At 36.1% G+C, this 22,860-nt stretch overlaps 1 pseudogene; it reads left to right on the top strand.

The window, feature by feature from the left end:
* Positions 1 to 21,835, top strand: part of LOC118837079 — a 28,203-nt pseudogene extending 6,368 nt beyond the window's left edge.
* The last annotated feature ends 1,025 nt before the right edge of the window (positions 21,836 to 22,860 follow it).

Here is a 22,860-nt window from a genome sequence, read left to right as displayed (position 1 = left end):
AAGCCCACTGTTATCTCAGTCTCCCTGGTATCCACATTTCTTGACTCTGCCAGTTGTTACTGATTGTTTCTGACCACAAGCTGAAATTTCTGGCAATGTTGCTACTATTATAAAAATTCCTGCTATGAAATCTTGGGTGGGTGATATGAAGCTAAATTTCCAATTTCTAAATGGAAGGTTGGGGTGGTAATTTACTCCAAGGACAACAATATTACTATTCAAGTCATAATGGTACTGTTTTTGCACTAAGTCCCAGCACCAAGATCTCTCCCTACCACCCCCAATTTGTGAAACTTTCATCCTATTTTGAAATGCAGAAAAGTATTAAATAAATATTCAGGGCTTGATTTTCTCTGCATGTCTGGGTGATTTGTTCCAGCAGGTTAAGATGAGAATTATTCTACTACATTTCCACTGGAAGTGAAATGCCCTACCTTATCACTTAAAAAAAAAGTTGGATTAGAGGATTAGAACACAAATTGTACACCCAGGTAGTAAAAGTCCATTATGAAAGTCCAGATATTTCTGGAAGAGGAAAGTAGAGGAGAACGATTATGTCCATTTCTTGTGGACATTGTATGTTATAATTGTCATTGAAATTTGACTTATTTACGAAAAAGCAACTGTCACACTCTTGACTAGTGAGTCATTATGATACAGTTAGCAATAAAGTTAATGTAATCTTCATATGTAACTAATGTGGCTAAAGGGGCCATATCCTGGAAGTTATTTACTCATTCATTTTATAGATAACAGTTGTGCTATTACTAAATAAGGACATATAGAAAGCACACATAAAAAGTACTTTTTCCAAGAATTCCTCTAAAGAAAAGTTCCAAGACATTCCCCTTTCAGATAAAGCATTATAGCAGTTCACAGAGAGTAAATACTAGCCTTGGGAACTGAGGTGAGGAGAGTGAGTAGCAATTTTGAAGAAAGTGCTTTTAAGAAACATATGAGAATTTGGATGAAATTTTTTTCTCTGGAAAAAAAAAGGTATATTACTTTTGGAATGTGAATAAAAAAGAATGGACAAAATATCACATTTGAAAAATGGAAACGTCTATAAATAACTTCCAAGAACTCAATGTTGTCTAACTCTAGAAATCACTGAACCTACATGATATGTGTGTATTTGATATATATAATTGTGGCCAGAATGGCCTTTGTTTTCTTTGAGTGACTCAGCTTACCTCATTGAGCCTCGCTGGGTGCGGGGGGCTTCTCTTCTGGGGCAGGAAGCCCAGAAACCATGCCAGGGAGAAGAGAACTTCCTGTGTGATGAGTCATGGGGCTGGCTGAGGGGAGGTGTTGACTCCAGAGCCATGCCCTATTGGATGTTAACCTAGTCTATGCTGGGGGCCAACTCAAGAACCAATTGGCCCTGGTCATTCAGGCAGCGCTTGATGATGTCAAAAACTCTAAAAGAGGGGAGAGGACAGCTTGAAGAGCTCTCTTTTCTTTTCCGGTTGGCACAGCAGCGGTGGGGAGCGTGACTCTGGGCCAGGCCTTGCTCTCGGCCGAGCCCAGATGTTGGTAACTATGAATTATATTGGGTCTGTCTGTTGATATTTGTAATTTGTTTGTATTTTGGTTTTGAGGTTCGGGGTGCTGGTTCTTTCCCCCAAAACTAAATGAATATTCTGAACCTCAGGGTGCTGGATTTTTCCCCTGAAGTAAGTCAATGAAATTGTATTTGGTCTATCTCTTGATGCTTGTCTCTTTGCTCCCCTGAACTAACTGAATGCTAACTGAATGCTGGCATTTTCCCCTGAACTAAATGAATGTTGTCTGTATGCTAATTGAATGCTGGATTAAAGTAAGCTGGTCAGCCCTTTCACCATGCTTTCCTTGTTTAAGCAGATAAAAAGAACCTGTGCTTTCCCGGCATCCTGGCAGCCTCCTGGGTGCTGGCTGTGGCGGGGGGGGGGGATCTTACGCCCCCACAGGAGCTGCTAGCTGGGTTATTAATACAATAATGCATATAGTACCAACAGAATAAGCTATAATGTAATTTGAGACTATCTGGAAAAGATTTTTTTTTTGCCCAAAGGAATCTCTCTGACTAAATTAACATTTTATCATTAGAGTTTAATTTTTGATGAGAAGGGTCTTTAAGGCTTTTTGGTTTTCATGATTTTTCCTAATAAAATGAAAATCTCCTTAGGATCGGGTATAGCATTAGACAATTTAAGTGTTGGAAGGGTTCTTATAAAACATCCAATCCAACTGCTTCCTAAAGCATCCTTCCTATAACCTAGCAAAAAAGGAACCATCATTTTGCTTGAAGAACTCCAGTGATAGAGAACTAGCTACTTCATGAACCTCCTCAGTATAATTTAGAAGGCTCTCAGCACAGATATTAGGATAAACCATTTTAAAAAAAAATCACATCATTCTGGTGGTATCAAGCCCTGAAATTCCATTGGGTCTCCACACTGCAATTAAGGAACACTCAAATAAGAGTGGCCTGCAACTTCAATAGATTAGGAAAGTCTGGTAGATAAATAATGAGTATCGCTCAGATTATAATATACAGTTAATTAAAAAAAATAGTGTGTATAAAAGACTATTGCACAGCATGGACAAGAACTGATCAGAATGTTTTGTTCTATACTTGTATAAGTAGTAACCACATTCATGATATCATGACTGTTTTGTCCTTTAAAAACATGTTACTATGTCCATCTGTTACCTCATTATCTATATACTTAATATGTATGTGTGTATATATGTGTGTAAATACATATACACATATATGTATATATGCATATATATGTTAGTTTGGAAGAATAGGCAAAAGTAAGTCTTGGTGTATTTATTTAAATAGAGATGTCATTTTAAATGTTTTGGTAACTTTAAAAAAGCCTTAATTTTTTTTGTATTATGCTCTATATATTAAAGATTGGATAAGGAATAAAAGGCCCTAAAAATGACCGCAACAATAACAACAAAACACTCCGTAGAGCTAGTTCTATGATATTATTACTTTACAAGTCATGTTGAAATATTTCTGATTAGGGTTAGAACTGCATAAGCCTGAATTTGTCTTATATTCCTTATCATTTGGGGTTGGCCAACTGAGCTAACTGATTTGAAGCTCTGTTTCTACAAAATGTTAAATTTAAGAAGGTTCCCAGATCCTCACCATGAAATGAAACTTGGAATCCTTTTACCTACATTCTCATCCTGAGATATTAGCATGAGCTCATCATCAGGGTTTGGTCCTATACATAAATAAATTAGTCTAACAGCCTATGATGAGGAATATAAACGGTATCCCAAGGTCCCATCTATCTATAGATACCTCCCTGATTGGGTTGTCCTGGTGCCAACTTCCTTTTCTACAGGGCTCTCAAATTTCTACCATTAAATTCACCAAAGGGTTAGATAACAAAATGAGATGTACTATGGCTGTAACACTCCCCCACCCCTGTTCCCCCACAATACTTGTTAGATTGCTTTCCAATTAGTATATACATATAAATTAGATTTAGTGGATTATCTGCCACATTTAATTCAGGTCAATGAAAATTGATTATATATTCCATTTACATATATATACACATGTTTGTATATGTGTATATATATATGTGTATATACATATACACATACATATATAGACACACATATCTATATATATGTCTATATGCTTGACTATTTTTGTTTTCCTGTGGGCCTAAAGAGAGGAATATAGAGGGAGAGAACAAATATTGCCTCATTGCCTGGTCATTTTTGATGATCCTAGCAAAGAAAAAATAATTAATTGCTTCCCCCTCCTTATTTGAAATCTCGGTGAGCCTCTCAGTTGCAAAAGGAGCACAAGTTGCATGAAAGAAAAAAAAATGACATTATATGTATGCTCTGGCACAGATTTTTCCCTATCTTTCTTCCTTTGATCTTATTCTTCTAACTTCATTAGAGATGGTAGTGTCTGAGTCAGAGCCCAAGGCTTTGGTGCCATGAAAAAAAGATGACCAAGAGGGAGTCAGCCGAGCTGGGGGATACTTTCCTATGAGAAAATACTGCTTTGTGGACCAGTTTCACCTACAGTCAATGAAGGCCATCAGAGCTAGAATTCCTGTGGAATTTAAGCCAGCGATCTGAGTATATCCTCCTATGTTCCTTTGAGACATGAGCATGCATGGATTGAAAACATTTCCTATTTACACAGAAAGTCCAGAAGAGGCAGATGAATACAATGAAATGAATGAATGAGTGAAAGAATGAATGAAAATAATTATGTGCTTATTATATGCCAGATACTGTGTTGAACACTGGGGTTACAAATAAAAATAAAAGTTGTTACCTTCAGTGAATTTGAATTCTAATAGAGGGAGAAAATGTATATAGGGAATGGTGGCCAGGAACAGGAATTTTGGTCTGGGGATTTATAAAGATGTTGGAAGGCTTTCTTCGTTTACAATCCAATATCTTTTCCATGAAACATTACTTGATGTACCAGCTATATTATCTGTACATATAAAAAAAAACCTCCTAGAATTCTCTATTTAAACTCTACTTATTCACCTACCTAGCAGTTCACAACTTTGGTATAGTTATATCTGTTTTGGCTCCCCTATCAGATTGTAAACACATTAGAAACAGAAATCGTGATTTGTTCCATCTTTGTATTCCCAATACCTAGCATAATACAAGGCACATATGACCTTGACTCCTTCAAAGGTGCTTTGGATTGTATAGCTCAATGCAATCTTCCTTAAGCCTATAGAAAACTATCTTTTTCGTTAATCTCTCCCCCAGACTTTTCATGTGAATAGAAAATGCTCCCAATCCATGCATACACTAACATCCCATAAAAAGGTAAGTGTGATGATTATGCCTCCACATCACTATGTTAGGTTCTTGAGCTTAAAGATAAATAGGGAAACAAATAACTAATACACTGTATCACTAGAAAGAGGAATTCTAACAGTTTTAGTCTTCAATAGTTCTAGGTGAAGCTCATCTACAGAAAGATAGTGGGTCACTATGAAAATTATCCAGCAAGGGGATTTAGTTATGAGTACAAAGTCTCAACTTGAAATAATTGGTCCTCTACTAGTGCTACCAACTGAATCATTGTCAACTGCTCCCTGCTGCATGTGTGAGAGGTAGTTTTCCTGATTGGCTAGACAACTGATTCACACTACACAGTCAGGGGACCCCCTTGAGGGTCCCTGAAGTGCTTTCTGTGAGTCTCCCAAGTAGATGTATAGAAGGGAGGTAATATGGCCACAGATATTAAACTGACACAAGTGACCAGATAGCATAGGGCAGAGGCAATTGTCTACAGATGCCTCTTTAGAGTAGCCATAACTGCTCAATTCATCTTCATATTCCTGTAGTTTTGGAGAGGATAGGTTGAGAAAGAATTTGCACACTGGACCATTTGATGAGTCCTTTTGTTCCCTGAAGAAAAGAGAAACAGCTTTTCTTAACATTACCTCAGGTCTTCAAATACTTTCTCAGTAAGTAGGACCAAAGTGCAGCACCCTAATACATCCATCCTCTCCATATTGTCTGTACCAAGCTTGTAAAGGATGATTTATAAAAGAATTTCAGCCCTATAGTGGCATCAGGGAACTGCTACAAGATAGCTGTGCCCAAAAAGTAAGTGAGAGAGAATTCAAGGAGGTACCCAGTGGTTTATATGGAGAGAAGAGTAGCCTATAGACTTAATATGAAGAGTAATCCTAGAACAGGTGTGTAGAGGGAGAATGCTTAGCAATTTTGTGCAATGCTTTGGCAGAAAGATGCTTTTTCTGTTGGGATCCTCTTCCTTCTTTAACTCTCAGTGTATACACACTAATAACTGTTTCTGAAGCTCTGTTGGGATTGGTCTGGTTAAGATGGTATAAAGTTTTGACAATTACATGTTGATCATCAGAGACCCCACTCTAACCAAGAGGAAAATATGTGAAAAGTGCAGAGCAAGATAGAGATAGTGAGAGTAGTTTGATTAGACAGGAACAGAGAATGAATAAAAGGAGGTAATCAATCAGTCATTCAGCTGATAAGCATTATTCCGGGCTTCCGTGGTGCTAGGTATCATGAAATTATAAAGAGAAAACAAAAACAAACAAACCAGTCTCTGTCTTTAAGTAAATTCTAGTAGGGGAGAAAATGTGTAAATAAATAGAGAGAAAAATGTGTATATAGAGCAGATGAAAGATAATTTCAGAGAGGAATGGATTAACAGCCCAGGGAACTGGGAAAAAGTTTGGGAAAATAAATTGTAGTAAGATTGTAGAGAGCCTTGAATGACAAGCTAAAATTGTATCTATTTTATTTTGCAGGCAATAGGTATCCAATGACATTTTTGAGCAGGGGAGTGACATATGCCTATGGGAAAATTATTTTGACAGTAGCATAAAAGATGTTTCCAATTTCTGGAATGTATTTCCATCTCATCCTCACCTCTTAAAATTCCTGGTTTACTTCAAACCTGAGGTCAAGCACCACCTTTTACATGAAAATTTTCTGGGTTCCCACAGCTACTAGTGGCTTCCTACCTAAAATTACTCTGGGATGATCAATCAACAGACATTTGTTAAGCACTTACTATGTTCCAGGCCCTGTATTAAGTGCTGGGGATAGAAAAAAGATAGCCTCTTCCCTTGAAGAGGTTACAATTTAGTGGGAGAGAAAACATGCAAACATATATATCAAAGCAAGCTATATAGAGGATAAACAGGGAATAATTAAGAGAGGGAAGACACTGTTATTAAGAGGAAGGCTTCCTGTAGAAGATGGGATTTTAGTTGGGAATTAAATTAAGCCAAGTAGGTCACTTGTTAGAATGAAGGTGGTAGAGCATTCTGGCATGGAGGACATCCAGCAAAAATGACTAGAACTGAGAGATAGTGTCTCATTTGTGGAACAGCCAAGAAGCCAGTATCACTACATCTAAGAAGACATCTTGGGGAGTAATATATGAGACTGGAAAGGTTGGAAGGGCTAGATTATGAAGGGCTTTGAATGATGATGATCTAGATTAGAATGACAGCGGGAATAGAATGAAGGGATACATAAAAGAATGAAGGAATAATGTTCAGAGCTTAGTGATTGATTCTGTGGTGGAAAAGAAAGGGTAGAAAAGTCATAAATGACACCCAAGGGGTGATAAAATGTACTATGATGTGTTATCTGGCCCTTGCTCTCATAGGTGTGAGTATAACCATCATGGATAGCAACCCATCCATATTTTTTCTTGCCCGTAACATTTCACAAATTTGCCATCGAGGACACCACCTAATGACAAAGAAATGTTTCTTTGATTGTATCAATGTTTCATTAATACCAGCTTATTTCTCAGTCTGTTCCTTTCTCAGCACATGACTCACATACCTCCTTTTCTGGTCATAGGATTGGTGTCCTTACTGATATTTTTTGTCCCACTTTTTGGGCACACATTCATTGCTGGCAATATGCTGAGGACTATTTATATGCATTATACATTTTTCCTGTGTTTCTAGAAGCCAGGAAGAAGAGTAATGTCAGTAACTCAAATGGACATGTTGAAAGTGAGAGTCAGATACGGAAAGAAGGAAATGAGTGCAGATTAAGCAATCTAGAGTTTAAGTGATAGTGGAATATTCAAGAGGAAATGTCATGTATACACCTTTAAAAAAAGACTTGAACCTGATTGAGTGAATGGGACTAGAGGCAACCTCTTAGAGCTAATGGTTGGCAGAACATTATTTCCTATGTCTAAGAACTTGGCCATATGACTTAGCTTCTCAGGTCCTTGATTTTCTTGCCTGTAACGTGAGGAATGTGGATTAGATATTATCTAAAGTCCCTTTCTAGCTCTAAAGCCTACGATTCTACTTCTCTAAGGAAGAAAGAAAAGAAAATAGGTTCCTAGACTGAACCTTGGGGACTCCACACTATCAGAGCCAACCAAATGAAGACTTCAGGAGTTAGTGCAGGAGACATCAGAGGACTTCGAAGAAAACCTAAATAATGTAGCTTCATGAAAATCACAAGAAGAGTTTCAACAATAGAGTGAGAATGAGAATTCCTTCTCTAAACAAGGAGATGTTGTTATTTATCTGGCTTTTCTTGGCCAAGATACTACATTTGTTCAATTAGGTTGCAATTTCTGGTAACCTATGGAAACCTACAGTTTCTTTTTTTTTTAAAGCAAGTGCCTGAGGAAATTCAATAAGTAATCCATTTTTCTTAGCAAAACTAGCTTCTTAAAAGAAAATACAATAACCTTACCATAACAGTATTAAGTTAAACAAACTATAACTCAATAAAGAACTCCCTGTTTTAATTGTTCCTGATCATAGAATGTGATGTGGCCCAGCAAGTTGCTTAAAGTCATGAATTCCCAGAGTTCTTCATATTCCAGTAATGCTCTTTTCATTGTACTGTACTACACTTCTTATTTTTATTGTTCTGACAGTATAACTTACAGAATTAACTAAAAGAAATATCAAATTCTTCTAAGTGTTCTTCTTCATGGCCTCTATGTTTTGGTTTGACTTTCTGCTGCTAAGTTTTCCTATCTGGTTTTCTCATTAATTTCTTTAGGAAATATACCTAAGTGATAATCACCATGTTTCTCCAGTTTTCCCTGGTAGATCAGCTGGACATAATTTTTTTTAAATAACTTCCAATCTCTATTCAAGTCAAGTTTCAACCAACTATAACATTCCTTGTTTTTTCTTTCCTCATGTGATTTTCTGGTTCATTCAGGAGACTTTGGGGAAGTAGCAGATTAGCCTAATTTTTATGCGTATTTTTAGAACTCCAAATTATAAAGAGGTTTGATTAAAATATATATAATTTTAAAATAATTTATGGCATTCTTTCTATCAGAATTAGAAAAAAAAGAGCCAACTTAACTCTACCTCTTTCTCCTGAAAGTGCTCCTTCCCAACATATGCAAGAAATATCAAATTTTGGTATTTGATATTTTATCTCAGATGGAAACTCTGTTTAGTAAGAATTAAATTTCTCTTCTATACTGTGGATCAGTTGTGTCCCCTTAAACCTGATGTTGATATCTCCAAAAAATCCCTAGACCCAAGTAAACAAGAACAATGTTGAGGGGGAATTGTGATGATGGGGTATATCTTTTTTCCCCAAGAAAGGGTAACTCTTCTGTTGATGATAACGATGGATAAGTAGGACATGGGATGGGTTGGGGGACAATATAACCAGCAGCCCACCAATTCAAATAGACTGGGAGTATTTATTTACTTTTCTCTCTCATCTTCCTGTGTCAAGACATTTTCAAGGGACGGCATGGGACTACTCTTTGATACTCACAAAGGAACAAAAAAATCTGATTTGTTTTGTTGAAGGCAGTCTGGACCACCTAATAATATGTTTATTCTTCATGATGAATCTTCAAAGAACATATGAACCAGCTGGGCACAGCAGTTGACTTTGTGTATTAGAAAGAAAACAGCCCAGAGAAGCCAAAGAGGCTACAGTATTACAGGAAGATTTTCTATTTCTTCCTCTCTTCCTTAAAAGCCAGAATAGCAAATATTTATATTTGTACTGGTTGCTCTTTCACATGATCCTAAGACCAGGTGTGCAATATGTGTACACCTGACATAAAAAGAAATGAAACAAAAACTGAGCAAAATTTTTTCTCCCTGTTTCAAAAACTAAATGATTTACTCTAAAGGAAAAAGAAAACAGACACACAAAAGATATTCCTGTGTAATACCTGGTGTTGAATAGGCCTTTCCAGGGCACCATGTGGTTTATGTGGACCTGCAATGGATTTACCTATTGTATGTCTTCAAGAAGGCCATATGTTTCTTGTCAAGGAATAGTCGGTCTGACACAGCTCTTTTAAATACCCCGCATGTCAAAGATGATTGGAGTGACTTCTATATTTCAAACAGTTGGGATTGAGTCAAAATGCTGCCTTTTACAATTTGTTTCCAACCCCTATTGCCTGTAAAATAAAGTTTATGTGCAAATTTATGATGTCCACAATGGAGATTTATTCATATTGCCTTTGATTCCTTTTTAAATGAAAAAAAGTCCAGATTTGCTTTAAAATTCATTTATAAGGGATAGACGAATTGACTTTAAGATTTCTACTTATTGGTTGTGCATGCTCTCTGCCATTGTCTAGTTATAATAAAAATTGTAAAATGAGAAGATTTTATAGGTTTATACAGGACAAGACCAATAGTTCTCAAAGTGTGGAGTAAGGAGTCCTGGGGTCCTAAGCCCATTTCAGTGAATACACAGTATCAAAACCATCATCCACATCAACATCATTTTAATTTCTAATATGTAAATGTTGAAATAGTTCACATAAAAATTTCTTTGGGGGGGGATCCTTAATAATTTTTCAGATTATAAAGTGGTCCTGAGACCAAAAGAATTTGAGAAGTGCTGCTCTAGACAATTTTGTTTTTCCTCCCAGGACAGTTGACTTCCTTTTATTTATTATGTGTCCTACTGTATATTGGTTGAACAGCAAATATTTAGTAAGCACTTGCTGTATGCAAGGCACTGTGCTCAGTGAGGTGGAGGAGACACTGAGGAATACAAGTTGGTTCCTTTCTTCAAAAAATTTACCCTCTAGAGAAGAAACTAAGACAAGCATACATATAAAGCTATGATCCTAAGTAGAATTTGGAAGTAATATAAGAAAATAAAGTAGAGAAGGCATTTTGTGGATGGAGAGATGGCTTTATGCTGATTATAAAAGATTTGGTGGAGAAATTATAATTTTCTGGGCACCTCAATTTCTCCACATGCAAAATAGAGATAATAATAGCAGCAACCACCTCTCAGAGATATGAGAAACTTGCTTTGGAAAACTAAAAGTACTACACAAACGAATGTTGTAATTAATTTTTTTGTGAGCTTTTGAGAGTTTTTGAGAGTTCATAGGAGAGAGTAATGGTCAGGGAATTGGGGTTAGAGCCAGAAGAAATGGGCCTTTATGCTATTTGCAGCACTTATTAGCTGTATGACCATGAACAAGCCATTTAACATTTCTATGATAGAGGTTCTTTAATCAATCAATCAATATTTGCTAATCATTTTTTTGTCTGTGTGCCAAGAACTATGTTAAGCACTGATGATACAAAAAGAGGCCAAAGACAGTCAGAGTCCTAAAGGAAGTCAATCTAATAAGGGTGACAATGTGCAAACAAAGTATAGGAAAAAAGCTGTATAGCAGATAAATAGGAAATACTTAATGGAGGAAGAGCAAGTTCATGTCTCTTTTACAGGGGCCTCTCCATTCTCCAGGTTAATAGAAAGAATAAATTCTTCCTAAAATTAAAATAAATAAATAAACAGACAAATAAAAGGATGGTTTCCAATATGAAAATATATAAGGGAAAGAATCTGAAGAGACAGAAGAGAAACAACCTTTGTTAGGAGGTTGTAGAATAAAATGTCATACAAAGATGAAAGGGAAGAAGGATACCTGATCGATTGTAATTAAGAAATGTATTTAAACCTTTCCCTGAAGAGGAGGGAGCTGTATACTCTGAGGAGGAAGTAGTTACTTGTCCTTCAAGGAGTAAAAATGTAGAACTATTGGTGCTGTCTGGAAAGAGATCATCCAGTAAAGATCAGAGGACAAAGAGAGAAAATGGTTGGTAACTCCCTATTAATTGGCACTGAAACAGTTATATGTTTGCACAGTAACAGCAATAGAGATCTCTAAGGCATATATCCAAGCCATAGCTAGTAGCAATAGCTAAAATTTATATCTATATATCTATACACCCACACTCTCACACACACATATATACACATACATATATGTGTGTATGTATACATACATATACACACTACATACACAAACATATAAAATCTCAACAGTCCAGTGAGGTAGATGTCATAATTTTCTCCATTTTACAAATAAGGAAACTGAGACTAAGAGAGATTAAACTGAGGCACAATTCAAGTGGGGGACTTCTAGACTTCAAATCCAGTGTTCTATCTACTAGGACAGAAAAACTCTCAAGATGTGTCAGATGCGATTCACGTGACCAGAGATGATATTGTCATAAGGAGTCTACAAAAGATTATTAAGGATTATGACTTTTTATGAAGAAACTGAAGACCTGCAAGGAGCACAAGTGATGTTTTCATTACTTCTGCCAATCAAAAGCAAGGACTTCAGGAGAAGTCCTCCATTACATTTGAGAAGTGAACAGTTCACTATGACCTATCTGAAGAAAGTAATTTGGAATTACACTTAAAAGTGGTTAAAATGTCTCTGACCTTTGGCCCAGAGATCCCACGGACAGGTTTATACCACAACAAGGATGAAGACAAAATATCCCATAGATAACAAAATATTCATAGATGTACTTTTTTTCTGGAGGCAAAGACTTAGAAATAAAGCAACTTTATATTGATTGTAAAATGGCTAAGTAAAGAATGGTAAATAAATGTAAAGGTACTACAGCATCATATATTAAGAACATATGTAAGGAAATCTAGGAAACCAAAGTGGGAGGGGGTGATGGGAGAATTTGCATGAAGATTAGTCCAATCACTGTGATACTGCATTTCTCCCTGCCAACAAGCAAATTCTATCCTAAGTCACTTCTTCCAATTTTTCTTTCCCACCTCTCCCTACTTAATAGCATTTTATTTTTTCCAATTACATGTAAAGATAGTTTTCGGCATTTACTTTTACAAGATTTTTGATTTACAAGTTTTCTACCTCCCTCTCTCAACTCTCCTCCCCAAGACAGCAAACAATCTGATATAGATTATAAATGCACAATCATATTAAGTATATTTGCACATTTATCATGTTGTGAAAGAAAGATAAGAACAAAAGGAAAAAAATAAGAAAGAAAAAACAACAAAAAAGAGAAAATAGTATTCTTCAATCTGCATTCAGACTCCATAGTTTTTCCTCTGGATGTAGATAGCATTTTCCATCATGAGCCTTTTAGTATTGTCTCATATCATTGCAATGCTCAGAAGAGAGAAGTCCAACAAACTTGGTCACGGCAGTGTTGCTGTTATTGTGCACAGTGTTCTCTTGATTCTGTTCACTTCATTCAGCATCAGTTCATGTGGGTCTTTCCAGGTTTTTCTGAAGTCCTTCTGCTCACCTTTCTTATAGTACAATAGTATTCCAATACATTCATATATAACAACTTGTTCAACTATTCCCCAATTAATGGGAATCCCATCAATTTCTGATTCTTTGCCACCACAAAAAGAGCTGTTATAAATATTTTTATACACATGAGTCCTTTCCCCCCCCTTTTTTAGTCATCTCTTTGGGATATAGACCCAGAAGTGGTATTGCTGGATCAAAGGGTATGCATAGTATGCCCTCTGGGCATAGTTCCAAATTGCTCTCCAGAATGTTGGATCAATTCACTCAGAGTTTATTCATTCTCTCTCTGGAGGTTGATAGCAGTTTTTCATCAGGAATCCTCTGTAATTGTCATGGATCATTTTTTGATCATGTAGCTAAGTCTTTTATAGTTGATTTTTGTTACAATATTTTTGCTATGGTATACAATGTCCTCCTGTTTCTGCTCACTTCACTTTGCATAAGTTTCATATAAATCTTTTCAGGTTTTTTCTTTTTTTCCTGGCACCATCCTCTTCATCTTTCCTTATAACACAATAGTCTTCTATCATATTCTTTTACCTTACTAACTTGCTCATTAACTACCTCATTAACTTATTCAGCCATTCCTCAATTGATGACCATCCAGTCAGTTTCCAATTCTTTGTCATTACAAAAAGAGCTGCTATAAATATTTTTGTGCATATAGATCTTTTTCTTTTCCTTTTTATCTCTTTGGGATACAGATCTAGTAGAAGTATTGCTGGGTCAAATAATATGCAGTTTTATAGCATAGTTCCCAGTTATTCTCCAGAATCGCTAGATCAGTTCACAGTGCCACCATCAATGAATTAATGTACCTATTTTTCCATCTCCCCTTAAATTAACCAATCTGATAGGTGTGAGGTGATACCTTAGGGTTGTTTTAATTTAGGCTGCCTATCTTCATTTTTCCCCCATTGATTTCCTAAATATTTATTCTTGAACATTTTGTCCCTCCAGACTAGTTGTTATTATTTTCTTCTAGTTTTAAAAAATAGTAATTTGGTAGCTTAATTGGTATGGTAATTGCCTACGAGCAATTAACATTTCTCCAATATTTTAGACTTATCTTTGTGTGAAAAGTTCTTATATTTGTGTGTGTGTGTGTGTGTGTGTGTGTGTGTGTGTGTGTACTTCTGTTAATGGGATTCCTATGTATGTCTTGGCAGATGGATTCCCAAGTATTTTATACTCTCTACAGTTATTTTGAGGCAGCTGATAGCTCCATGTATAGGGCACTAAGCCAGGAGCCAGAAAGCCCTGAGTTCAAAGCCAGCACCAAATACTTCCTTTGATTGCCTGACAAAATGAAGACACTGGATCCACAAGAGAAGGAAATGTCAAACTACTCCAGTATCTTTTCCAAGAATACCACAAATGGGGTCATGAAAGGTCAGACATGATGGAAAGGACTAGACAACAAAGTTATTTTAAATGGAAGTTCTCTTTATATCTCTTCCTGCTGTTTTGTGTGTGTGTGTGTGTGTGTCTGTGTGTGTCTGTGTCTGTGTGTCTGTGTGTGTTTGTGGCAACATGTAGAAGTGCTGATGACTTGAGTTTATTTTATGTTCTGCAACTGTGCTAAATTTATTAATTGTTTCAATTAGTTTTTTTTAGTTGATTCTCTAGAGTTTTCCAAGTATGTCATTACATCATGTGCAAAGAGTAATAGTTATCTTTCCTCATTGCTTATTCTCATTCCTTTAATTTTTCTTCTTTTCTTCTTGCTATATCTAGCATTCCTAACACAATTTTGAATAATAATGGTGATAATAGACACCTTTTTTCACCCTTATTTGGAAGACTTCTAGTTTATCCTCATTACATATAATACTTGCTCTTGGTATTAGATAGCTACTACTCGTCATTTTAATTAAATCTTCATTCATCCTTATGCTTATTCTAGAGTTTTTTTTAAATAGGAATAGGTATTTTACTTTGTCAAAAGCTTTTTTCTACATGTACCATTTTTGTCATCTTTATTGATATTGTCAATTATACTTTTATTTTTCCTAATATAGAACCAGCCCTGCGTTTCTGGTATAAATTAAAACCTGGTCATAGGGTATGATTTTTTGTGACATACTGCTGTAGTTTCATTGCTAGTATTTTATTTAAAATTTTTGCATCTATATTCATTAGAGAAATTGGTATATAGTTTTTTTTCTCTATTTTTGCTCTGTATTTGTGTCATAGAAGTAATTTGGTAGGACGCTATCTTTCTTGATTTTTTTCCAAATAATTTATATGATATTAGAATTTATTGTTATTTAAACATTTGATAGAACTTACATGCAAATCCATCTAGTCCTGTTTTTTCCCCTTAGGGAGATTATTTATACCTTGTTCAATTTCTTTCTTTTTTTTTAAAGGTAGGGTTCTTTAAGTATTTTATTTCCTCTTCTGTTATTCTAAGTAATTTATATGTTCGTAAATATTTATCCATTTAATTTAGACTGCCAGTTTTATTGGCATGTAGTTAGGCAAAATAGCCCTAATTGCTTTAATTTCATCTTCAACGGTTTTTTATTTACCCTTTTTATTTCTGATATTAGTAACTTGGTTTTCTTCTTAAAAACAAAATTCCCTATATCCTGTCATCATCACCACTTATGTCTCTTCTTGCTTTCTCAGACAACTTCATTGAAAAGAAGCTCATTTTCTCTACTTTTCCTGTAATTCTCTTTTAAACACTGTGTAATATGGCTTCTGATCCAGCCTTCAGCTAAGGTTGCTTTCTCCAAAGTTACCAATAATCCCTTAATTGTAAAATCTAATGGATTGTTTTTTCCTCAAATACTCATTCTTCTTAATACTCCTGCAACATTTGACACTTCAATATTCTCCTTCTGGCTAATCTTTCCTCCTTATATTTTTATGATGCTACTCTATCGTAGTTCTTCTCATACCTGTTTGCTCCTTCTCAGTCTCCTTAGCTTAATCATCATCAATATCACAGCCACAATATCACTAGGAATATACTCCAAGGATCTGTCCCAGGCCCTCTTCTCTGTTTTATCTATATCTCACACTCAGTGAACTTATCAATGCCCATGGGTTTCAATTATAATTTCTAAGCAGATGTCTCACAAGTCTCTAATCCATTCCTAGTCTATCACCTGAGTTACCCAAAGAATCTCAAACTCAGCATTATGGAATTCATTAACTTCTTTTTTAAACTCACTCTTCATGAACTTTCTTTTTATTTTAAGGGTACCTCCTTACAATCTTCTAATACTGAAACTTTGGTATCATTCTCATGCTTCATCATTCTCACTCACCCAATATATCCAATCCATTGCCAGACCTTGTCATTTGTATACTCACTATATCACTTTGTATTCCCTTTTTTTCTTCATTTACACAGCAACCACATTAGTTCAAGTCCTCATTACATCTTGCTTGGATTATTACAACATATCCCAGAAATCCACAAAAATTACATTCTTAAAGCATAAGTCCGATGATGTCACTCCTTGATCAAGAAGTTTTAGTGCCTTCCTTTTGCTGCTTGGATAAAGTACAAACTCATCTTTTTGACATTTAAAGCCCTTCACAGTGTGGCTCCAACCTACATTTTCCAGACTAATTTCACATTACTCCCAGTCATTTTATGTTCTGGTAAAACTGGTCTACCTGCTGTTACCTATACATGACACTGCATTTCTGAATTAGAAGAATTTTTGTATGCTGTCCCCAATACCTGAAGTGCTCTTCTTTTTTTACGTCTGCTTCTTGGAATCTCTACTCCCTGAAATATTCAGCTTTGGACTTACCTCTTAATAAAGGTCGTTTCTGTTTCCTGTCTCCTCTCAGCTTCAAATTTGCACTATTTTTCCTAAACTCACTCACTCACTCTCTCTCTCTCTCTCTCTCTCTCTCTCTCTCTCTCTCTCTCTCTCTCTCGCATACATGCACAAAATCTTTGATTTGCTTTAAAAATATTCTGCATCTTCTTTGGGCATAGATTGCTTTCTTTCAGTAGAATGTATACTTCTTTACAGCTGGAATTTTTAAACTTTTGTTTCTGTATCCCCAATGCCTAATACATAGAGAGCTTAATAAAATATTTGTTGACTTGAATTAAATTGCTTTCCCATTGCATCTAGAATAAAATGCAGACTTCTCAAGCTAGCATTCAAGACTGCCCACACTCTAATTCCAATTTACCTTTTCAGGCTTATTTCATATCACTCTTTCAAATACTCTACTTTTCCAGGCAAACCACATTACTAGATACCTCCTGAATTTGACATTCCATTCCCCACTTTTATGTATCTTGTCACTCCCTGTGACTATATTCCCTTCTCTTTTCCACCTCTATAAGTCCTTCTTCCTTTATGGATTAGTTTAGATATCTTCTATTTCAAGCTTTTATTTATGTTTATCTTCCCTCCCCCAGTCATTAAGACTCTCCTCCTGAAATTCCTTGTATTTGCTTATCTTGTATTTATTATAGTCTAGATTCTAGACTATAACTCTAATTTAAGCTCTTTAAAGACAGGGACAACTTTTTTTTTATTCTGGAACCTAGGCCAATTTTTAATATATTGTAAATATTTAATAAATATTTGTGGAATTAAATTGAATTAAAAAGTAGAGTGATACCATATTTTGGAGGGCCAAGATCAAAGCTATATATATATATATATATATGTTGCAGCCATGTGAAAAGTTTAAGATTCTTAACAAATATAGAATATCATCAAACAGGAGTGTAGAAAGAAAAACCTGACTTTGATTCAGAGGACCTAGTTTCAAATCTCAGCTCTGTCATTTGCTCTCTGTGTGACCTTGGGAAAATCACATCACCTCTCTGAGCTTCAGTTTCTAATGTTTAAAATGAAGAGGTGAAACTGGAGGATCTAGCCAAGTCTCTTCCAGCTTTAAATTTGTGACCTTATGCCTATTCTGTGCAAATGAATTTCCTTGTTCACTCTGGGTTAACATTCAGACTTTTTTTGGGTGCAATCTTTGTTCTTTAAAATCATGCTACAATGATTCAGACACTTTCCTGACTTAATAAGTGGACTTAATTGAGACTTTCTTTGATGACTGAGAAACTTAAAGGTCACCCACAGTCAACATTCTCTATTCTCACTGTGAGGACTGCAGATGAAAAATGTGTAGGAGATTGGGCTCTACCATTTCTTTTATTTTTGAGGGGGGAAGGCAGGGCAATTGGGGTTAAGTGACTTGCCCAAGGTCACACAACTAGTAAATGTGTCAAGTGTCTGAGGCCAGATTCAAATTCAGGTCCTCCTGACTTCAGGGCTGGTGCTCTACTCACCGTACCACCTAGCTGCCCTGGCTCTACCATTTCTAACTCAAGAATATCTCATTAAAAAAAAAACATTCTTTTTTTCAAATGCATCCCAGACAGGAACCTGTTTTCTTGCCATTTGTTCCTTTCTCTTTAAAAGAGGAACAAGAAAAAATACAATTCACTGAATGTTCTATCAAATTTGATCTCATTTTTCTCAGATTTCTTCCTAAATGAAAGAATAACTCACCTTGGTACATGGTATCAGGGAAACCACAGGGCCCCCATCTATGCCCAACAGTTTCACCCCTGTTAGCTTTCTCTTAATTGTATGACCCTGCTACTAATATGAGAAAAAGTCCCATATTTTCAGTCATTAAGAATGTGGAGGGTGGGGGGGTGCATCTAGATGGCACAGTAGATAGAGCACCAGCCCTGGGATCAGGAGGACCTGAGTTCAAATCTGACCTTAGACACTTCCTAGCTGTGTGACTCTAGGTAAGTTACTTAACTCTGATTGCCTCAGAAAAAAAAAAAAAAAGAACACAATGGACATGAATTGAGGAAGCATTATGGTAGAGAGAAGGTTAGACTAGAAGTCAGCAAGATTTCATTCAAACCTTGCCTCTTCACACATTTCCTGTACTGTCCTGGATTAGTCAAAACCTCTTAGTGTTTTAGGTAACTCTTTACGATAAGAAATTAGAGAAAAATATGCTAATGTGTATTAGTACAGAGACTTTCCACATTAGATGTTCTCTATGTTAATTAAATTATGTCTAGACCAAAATTAAAAAAATAAGTAAACAAACACATGACAAAAAATAAACAAATGGATAAATGAGCAAACAGATGAACGAATGGATAAATAAATGAGAACATATAAAAAATAAATGATTAGTAGGTAAAATTGATTGGTAATGTGAATGAGTCTGCCAAATCCAGTATTGAGCATATATTTTATTAGTTAGCATAGGGTATTCAGATGAATGAGGTATCTAGGTGGTGCAGTGGATAGTGCACTGGGCCTAGAGTCAGGAAGACCCTCCTATCTAGCTCCAATTTACACACACTTATTAGCCGTGTGACCTTGGGCAAGTCATTTAACCCTGTTTGCCTCAATGTCCTCATCTGTAAAATGAACTAGAGAAGGAAATGGAAAGCCACTCCAATATCTTTGCCTAGGAAACCCCAAATGGGATTACAGAGAGTTGGGCACAACTGAAATTGCTGAACAACAAAAATCCAAAATTACAGACAAATAAAGAGGGTTCAGTTGGGAATGAGGAAGGGATCACATATATGCTAAAAAAGAGAGGCTGGTAGGAAGAGAAAAAACAAACAAACAACTAGCTACAACTTAGTTTTGCCCAGGAGAATTCCTGTAGGTCAGATTTATCTTGCCATGCACGTTGCTAAGTTTTAAAGCCATGTGCAGAGAGATATTTAAGGAAGATTAAACAAAAAAGAAAATACTGATTGATCCAATTTTCTCAATCACTTACATAAAATAGATCCTGAGAAGGAAAAAGGTGTTCTTTTCAGTACATGACTGATCCATATTGCTTCTAACTTCCATCACATTCTTTAGGTGATTGAGTAAGTCTCTCTTTTGTACTTAAGCAAAACTCCAAATAAAGCTGAGATATCACTTGTAAAATTTGGAAAACAGGAGTAAGAGTATACAGCACAATTCAATTGAACCACAGTATTTCAGAGCTTAAAGGATCTTTATAGGTAACCTTCCATGTAGGGAATCTGAAGCTAAATGAAGGCAAGACTCTTCCCATTCTTCCATGTTTCGTCTCAGTGAATTAGACCAAAGGCCCAAAAAAGGTGAAGGGACTTGCTCAAGGTCACACCGTACAGCAAAACATCTGTCTGCCACCAGTGGCCATCACCTTTTTTTCCCTTATGTGACCTCATTTCCTTTCTTGCCATTTCCAAACCATGCCTTCTGTACTCTGATCTTTCAATTCTTCCCACTAGAACTTAGACTCCTCCTACTTGAACCCTCAGATCTGATAAGTGATCTATGACATCATCTTGTTTTGAAGAACTGCACCACACCAATTCCTAGATATCTCTAATGTATACCACAACTTACCCATCCACTCTTTCCAACTGTAGATCCTCAAACGTATTGTCTTTCCTTATTAGAATGTAATGTCCTTGTATTTCTTGCTTGCTTGTATTTCTATTCCCTAGAACATAAACACAGTACCTAGCACCTAGTCAGTACTTAATAAATGATAATTTATTCATATGCTTCTACTGAAGCATTCATCTTTTCCACTGCTTGACCTTGCCTCCATCCCTTCTTTCTAAAGAGGTCTCTCCTCTTTCATCATCAATCCACCATGGAAAAAGTCAGTACTTCCTCTCTTTACCCAAAACTCCACCTTTTTCTTGTCTAGAATGCTTGATTTGATCTCCAAAAACTCCACTAAGACAGCATCAGTAAAAAAGGTACTGGCTCTGGCTCCACCAGTTTGACTTCTACAGCTGGTGTGGCCTCCAGCAAAGGAAAAGGAAAAGCAGATTGGGAGATTCAGCCATGAATCAAGTGTAGATAGATGGAATGGTTATTTTGAAAATAATTAAACATTACCAAGAAGGACAGGGGAGTAAAGTTATCTAGGGAGTACTTTTGGATCTGTTGAAGACAAACTTGAAACTACCAATTGTCTTACCTTTCCCCAACAAATGGAAGATGATGATGATTTTTGATGAAGTTCAATATCAGATGGAAATGATGTGCAGTCTTTGTCATGTAAATATTGATCATCTTCATGCTGGTTAGTACCAGTCGACATACTATGGCTATTTTGTCACCTGGATTCCTCTCCTGGATTCCCAATTCAGTAACATGCAATTAATGAGTCTATAGTTTTCATTTATGATCCCATAACAAAACTTCTCAAGGGTCTCTATGAAGGCATACAGGTGGACTCCTAAGCTGATGGAAGTTTGTAAAGAGAGATTTTTTTTCTAAAACATTGAAAAAAGCAAACACCACTTTTTGAGCATGTTTGAAGAAGTGCCAATTATAATTAAAAATTCACATCTGATCCACTTACTAATGTGAGAACTAGAAAAGAAATCAGCTGTGGCAGATAAACATGAATCGCTCAATCTAGCCAGCAATAATCATCTGGTGAGGAGCCTGCCTTTGTTGATGGACAGAGTGGATGAAATGAACCAGGATATTGTTAAATATAACATTTATATGAGAAACATCAGTAAGCAGCAGCAACTGATAAATCAATATTAGCAATGCAGTCAGCAGGAGAATCTAGAGAACCAGAGCTGAGAACCTCCTTTTCCTGAAGAGGACATTTCCAAACTCTTCAAACCTCCTCAGCCACCTGACAGGATGGATTTGACCTTATTGCAGGCCAGATTAATGCTAATTGCCTCAAGGAATTCACTGCATTGAACTTGGGCAAACTGTTCAGGCTCTCCAAGAATACAACAACTAGAAAGAGGAAACCTGTGACTTTTGTTTTCATAAGTTGTTTCCAAATAAGGTGCTGATATGTACTCTGAGATCACCTGTGGACAGCTCTTTCAAGAAATAGAATTTTCTTAATGAAAATAAGAGTACTCATTTGAGATCACTGACTCACTTTGACAGTAAAATTGTTCTTATGAAAAAAATAAAATTTGTTTTTAATAGAAAAAAGCAGCTTTAGATGTAATTTGTGGGAGGTTGACTGAGTCTGTCAATCAAATCATCCAACCTCATTAAAAGTAACTGAAAGGATGTTATTCCCTGTTACTTTAACCAGGTGGTGTAAAAAAAATCTCAGTTGAATTAATTAAAGGTATTCCTAGATGTCATGTTAAATCAATCAATTAAAGATGTTTCAACTAGATGTGAGAAGTCTTTGAGGGAGTAGGAAATGTTATTGGACTTAGGGGGATTACTTTATCCCCTTATCTCAGGCTAGAGAATGATTCTGTGAACTTTGGAGGGCTTTAGGATTAGGATTTTTCCATACCTAGGACAGTAATTACAGCAGTTTTGGCACTGGCAGCAAAAAATGAACTAGAGACACTGAAGAAAGGCAACTCCAAGACTTTATGAGAAGGCCAGTAGAAAATGTATATCATACCTAAATGGAACATCTTAAGAACTCTCCCTAAGGAACTTGGAGATGTGAATTTACCCCTTTAGCCTCTAAGCTTGAGCGTACTTTTGCCTGGACACTCTATTTACCATTGAGAAACTGTGTCACAGATTTTGGGGGGTGGGTACTTTGTACTGATGTTGTTAATATACTACTTTAATAAATACCCCTTTCATCAAGCTAAATGATATCAATTAGCTATTTAATTGATATCAACTGATATGGTGGGAAGCATACCAGTGGGGATGTGTGTGAGCAATTACAGTATTAAAACAGTTCTCCTTGCCCCCACACCTGGCACATCCTTTAGATCTACCTCTAGAACCCTTAGAGAAAGTAGTACCTGCTTCTAGGGATATAACCTGCCAATTTGA

The sequence above is a fragment of the Trichosurus vulpecula genome, chromosome 2 (genome assembly GCF_011100635.1).
Source record: "Trichosurus vulpecula isolate mTriVul1 chromosome 2, mTriVul1.pri, whole genome shotgun sequence".
NCBI classification, from domain to species: Eukaryota; Metazoa; Chordata; class Mammalia; order Diprotodontia; family Phalangeridae; genus Trichosurus; species Trichosurus vulpecula.
This window is presented reverse-complemented; position numbering and strand designations above follow the sequence as displayed.